A 5,702-nucleotide genomic window follows, 5' to 3' on the forward strand; every position below is an offset into this window, starting at 1 on the left:
TAACACCCATCCTCATAGCCTTAATACCATGCATTTGCTACGGATTCCCTAACTTACATTCCAGTCCACAGCTGTCCCTTAAGGGCTAAACAACATTTTCCCCACCCCCAATATCTCCACTTGCAGATACCATGCACTTCTCCACGTGAAACTCTTGGTTCCACCCCACCCACACTGTTCAAATAAGACGCAAAAGATCACCTTTCACCCACTTTCTCCCTTACCCCCACCACCAGATTCAACCCATCAACATGATGCTTCCTCCACAATATACCTCTCCCTGGTCCAAAGCCCTAGCAGCAGTCACTTGGATGACTGTCATAGTTTCATCACAGGAACAGAGCCTCCTGCTCTGCTTTGCCCCTTCAGTCTCTTATTATCACAGCAACCAGAGTGATACTCATAAGCTCTCAATCTTCTCCTCCTTACCCCTGATGGTTCCCATCGCAGAGAACGGCAAAGTCCTGATAATGCTCTACAAAGCCCTACATAACCCTACCATAAGCCCTCCCTCCTCTACCTCTCTAACAATCTGGTCCTCATACTTTCTGTTCCAGCCACACTGCTCTTCTTACTGCTCTGCAAACACCATCAGGCAGACAGTGGCCTCAGAGCCTTTGCATCTAGTATTCCCTCTACCTGGAAAACTCTTCCCCCAAAACTTTAATATTGCTAGTGCCCTTCCTTCACCTTCCCAGGGAAACTTCCCCTAGTCACCTGATCTAAAACATCATCCTTTACTCAAATGTTCAGATCCTCTTCCTTATCACTACTGAACCAATCATACCATTTACTTGTTTGTCTTGCTTATTTTCTATTTCTAGTGGGAAATAATGTCTGCTCCACGTAGGATGACTATCTCAATTTGCCCAGGTCTCTCCCTATTCTAGCACTAAAATTACTGTGTCCCAGGAAATCCTTAGAAAAGGATGTAGGTCACCTACAGGGCAGGGGTTTTCTCTATTTTGTTCACTACTTCTATTTCTGGTGCCTAGCACATTGTCTGACACTCAATAAATAGTGGCTGAATGAATGAATGAACAGCCAGAGTGATCATCTGAAACTTTAATCAGATCACATCTCTCCCAGGCTAAAAATGTTTCAATGGCTCCTCATTGCACTTAAAACAAAAATCTAAACTCCTTACCATTGGGGCACCTGGGTGGCTCAGTCAGTTAAGTGTCCAACTTCAGCTCAGGTCATGATCTCGCGGTTCGTGAGTTCGAGCCCTACATTGGGCTCTGTGCTGACAGCTGGGAGCCTGGAGCTTGCTTAGGATTCTGTATCTACCTCTCTCTCTGCCCCTCCCCCACTCTCACTGTGTGTCTCTCAAAAACAAATAAACATTAAAAAAATTTTTTTAACTCCTTACCATGGCTACAGAGCCTGCCAAGGCTGGCTTTTGCCTGCAGCCTCTTGTACCTTCTTCTCCAACACTCCCCTTGAGCTCTGGGTGGTCTAACCCCCTTCCAGCCTCCTCAAGTACACCAATCCTTCCATACCTCTAGATCTTTGCTCATTTTCTTGGCCTGGAACACATTTCCCTTGGAGGCTTCTGCTCGACTCTTCAAGTTTCAGTTCAAATGGGTCCTCAGAAAAGCCTTCCCAGGCTGCCTTATCTAAGAGCATCCTCTCAACCTTCCAACTCTCCACCCTGTTTATTTCCTGCACACTGCTCATCACTAACTGCAATCGGTCTGCTTGTTTGTTTGTTTACTACCTGTCGCCCACAAGGGCAGGAGCTATGTGTGCCTTGCTCTCTACCACAGCACCACTGCCGAGAACACACCAAATGCTCTTAAATATCTGCCCCAGAACTGCTCTGTGGTCAGGAAAGGAGGGCAGAGAGGTGGCAAGATTTCATGCCCAGAGTAAGGACTTAATTTCACAGGAGCCCGAATGGGCTTTTTGAGCAATGAGGGAATTCTTTGAACCTTGTCAAGGAAGATACTAATAAAAATAATGACTTATTACATTTATTCATTTATTCAGCACTAAACATGGGCTAGGCACAGCGCTAAGCCCCTTATGTGTACCACCTCATTTAACCCCACAACAACCTCATTATTATCTCCAGTCTTAGGTAAGAGAACTAAGTGTAAAAGACACTGTCCATTGCCTGCTTAATGCCCATTCTCTGCATGTTCTTTGCTCCTAGAATCCCGGCTTTGTGTGGGGTGATAAAGTGTCCAAGCCTGGTGACAGGTCACAAAAATTCTATTCCTTGCGTTCCTAGACTCCCTTGCAGCTAGGGGTGGCCATGCGAGCCTATTCTGGATAATGTGAAATAAGCAGGAGTCTACTGGGGGAGGAAGTATTCTGAGAAAGCTTTATTTCTCCAACATCCTTCTTCCTGCCTTAAAGTGATACACTGTGGGGAGCCCTGGCAGCTATCTTGTGACCATGAGAAAATAAGCCTAAGAGTGAAAGCCATAAGGTTAAGCATGGCAGATCAGAAAAAGGGAAGTCCTTTGGTATTCTAGTCCCACTGTTAACCATCTGAACCAACACAAGCAACTGCCTACCTCTAGTCTTTGTGTTATGTGAGTGAAATAAACCCCTCTTTGTTTAAGCCATCATTAGCCAAATTCACTGTAACCTGCAACTGAACACATTTTTAACCAAGAGACTGGAGCTCAGATAACTTTGGAGAAAATTAAACCTTTAGAGGAAGAATCCAGTTGGGAGGTTGACTGTGGAAGTCCAGCAGTATAATGACCAGAACTTGAGCCCAGACTTTGTTGTGGTGATTGAAACTAAACAGATCCTGAAGACGCTGCCTTTGAGGCCACTTAAAAGACAGAAGACCAAAAAGAGGTGGGGGCGGGGCATCACATTCACTGCAGACCAGGTTCTGATGGTGAAATTTCCAAAAATGACAGAGGGAAATCTACAGGGAAGGTTTGGGATAAAACATGCAAAGTTCTGTCATAGGACAAGGTATAAAAGAACTAACGTCTTTTAGTTTCTATCCTGGTTCAGGCCCTATTTCAGAAGTTTTACAGTACTGGCCCATATAGACCTCCCAATTGACTGGCAATGCAGGAATCATTTCCACATTAAAGAAGAGGAAATTAAGGCTCAGGGAAGAAGTAAAGTATGTAAAAACTATAGATTCAAAGCAATCCCAATCAAAAGCTTGGCAGGCATTTTTAAAATGTAAATTGACAAACTGATCCTAAAATTCATATGGAAATACAAATGACCTAGAACATCCTAAACAACTCTGAAGAAGAGGTTAAAAGTGGAGGACTAAGATCTAATTTCAGAAGTTGTTATATTGTTATAAAGCTATAGTAATAAAAACAACTTAGTATTAAATAAAAAGTTCTGCACAGTGAAGGAAACACTCAACAAAACTAAAAAGCAACCTATTGTATGGGAGAAGATATTTGCAGATGACATATCCGATAAAGGGTTAGTATCCAAAATAAATAAAGAACTGATACAACTCAACACCAGAAAAACAAATAATCCAACTTAAAAATGGGCAGAAGACATGAACAGACATTTCTCCAAAGAAGACATACAGATGCCCAATAGACACATGTAAAAATGATCCACATCACTCATCATCAGGGAAATACACAAATCAAAACCATGATGGGATATTACCCCATACCTGCCAGAATGGCTAAAATCAACAACACAAGAAACAACAGGTGTTGGCAAGGATGTGGAGAATGGGGAACCCTCTCACACTGTTGGTGGGAATGCAAACTGGTGCAGTTACTGTGGAAAACAGTATGGAGATTCCTCAAAAAGTTAAAAACAGAATTACCCTACAATCCAGCAATCACACTAATAGATATTTACCCAAAGAATGCAAAAATACTCATTCAAAGGGATATATGCACCCTGATGTTTATAGAAGTATTATCTACAATAGCCAAATTATGGAAACAGCCCAAGTGTCCATCAACTGATGAATGGATAAGGAAGAGGTGATATATAAATACAATGAAATATTACTCAGCCATAAAATAAGAATGAAATCTTGCCATTTGCAATGACATGGATGGAGTTAGAGAAGATTATGCTAAGTGAATTAACTTAGTCAGAGAAAGACAAATACATATGATGTCTCCTAAATGTGAAATTTAAGAAGCAAAACAAGCCAGCAAAGGGGGAAAGGGAGGGGTGGGCAAACACAAAACAGACTCTTGACTGCAGAGAACTGGTGGTTGCTAGAGGGGAGGTGGTGGGGGACGGGTGAAATGGGTGAGGAGGGTTAAGGAGTACACTTTAAGAACACTTGTGATGAGCAGCCAGTGATATATGGAATTGTTGAATCACTGTATTGTACACTTGAAACTAATATAACACTCTTAACCATCCTGGAATTTAAATGAAAACTTAAAAAAAAAAGTCCATCTTGTCATAAGATAAGAAAGAATTAGTAGTATAGTGTAGTAAATAGTAAAGTAAAGCATAGTAAAGTATATAGTAAATAGTAAAGTATAGTATTGGTGCAAAGATAAACAAATAAACCAATAGAATAGAATAGAATAGAATAGAATAGAATAGAATAGAATAGAATAGAGAATCCAGAAATAAACCCATGCACATAAGAACAACAGGTTTTTGGAGCGCTTGGGTGGCTCGGTCAGTTAAGTATCCAACTTCATCTCAAGTCCTGATCTCATGGTTCATGAGTTTGAACCCTGAATCAGGCTCTCTGCTGTCAGCGCAGAGCCCACTTTGGAGCCTCTGTCTCCCCCTCTCTCTGCCCCTCCCTCCTTCACTCTCTCTCTCTCTCTCTGAAAAATAAACATTTTGTTAAAAAGAACAACTGGTCTTTGACAAAGACACAAAAGTAATGCAGTGGAGAAAGTATATCATTTATAACAAATTGTGCTGGAGTAACTGGATATGTACATGCAAAATAAAGACTACAAAGGAAGAAGAAAGGGGGTGTGGAGAGAGAACCTGGAGTCACTCCTTGCACCATTAATAAAAATTAACTCAAAATGGATCATAATCCTTAACATAAGAGCCAAAACTACACAACTCTCAGAAAACACAGGAGTAAATCTTCATGACTTTGTGTTAATCATTGCACCTAGCAGCTTTGTTTATAATAGTCAAAAGTGAGGATCCTGGGTGACTCAGTTGGTTGAACTTCTGAGTCTTGGTTTCAATTCAGGTCATAATCCCAGAGTTGTGGGATTGAGCCCCACATTGGGCTCTGCACTGAACATGGGATCTGCTTGGGATTCTCTCTCTCTCTCTCTCTCTCTCTCTCTCTCTCTCTCTCTCTCTCTCAAAATAAATAAATAAACTTTAAAAAACAAAAAATATAATAGCCAAAAGCTGGAGGAAAAAAATCAACTGCCCATCAAAAGATGAACAGATGAACAAATTATGGTACATCCATACAATGGAATACTACCTAGAATAAAAGCAAATGAACTATTGACACACACAACAGCATGGATGAATCTCAGAGGAACTATGTTGAGTGAAAGAAGCCAGATAAAAGGAATACCTACTGGATGATTCCATTTCTATAAAAGTTTAGAAAAGGCAAACTCATCTATAGGAACAGAAAGCCAATCAGTGGTTATCTGGGGAGGGGGAGGGGGAGGGGTGAAGAGAGGGGCTATAAAGGGGCACAGGAAACTCTGGAGGTGATGGGCATCTTCATTACCTTGATCCTGGTGACAGTTTTATGGGTGCATATATTAAGTCAAAACTTAACA

This window comes from Felis catus, chromosome C2 (genome assembly GCF_018350175.1).
Source record: "Felis catus isolate Fca126 chromosome C2, F.catus_Fca126_mat1.0, whole genome shotgun sequence".
In the NCBI taxonomy this organism is placed as follows: domain Eukaryota; kingdom Metazoa; phylum Chordata; class Mammalia; order Carnivora; family Felidae; genus Felis; species Felis catus.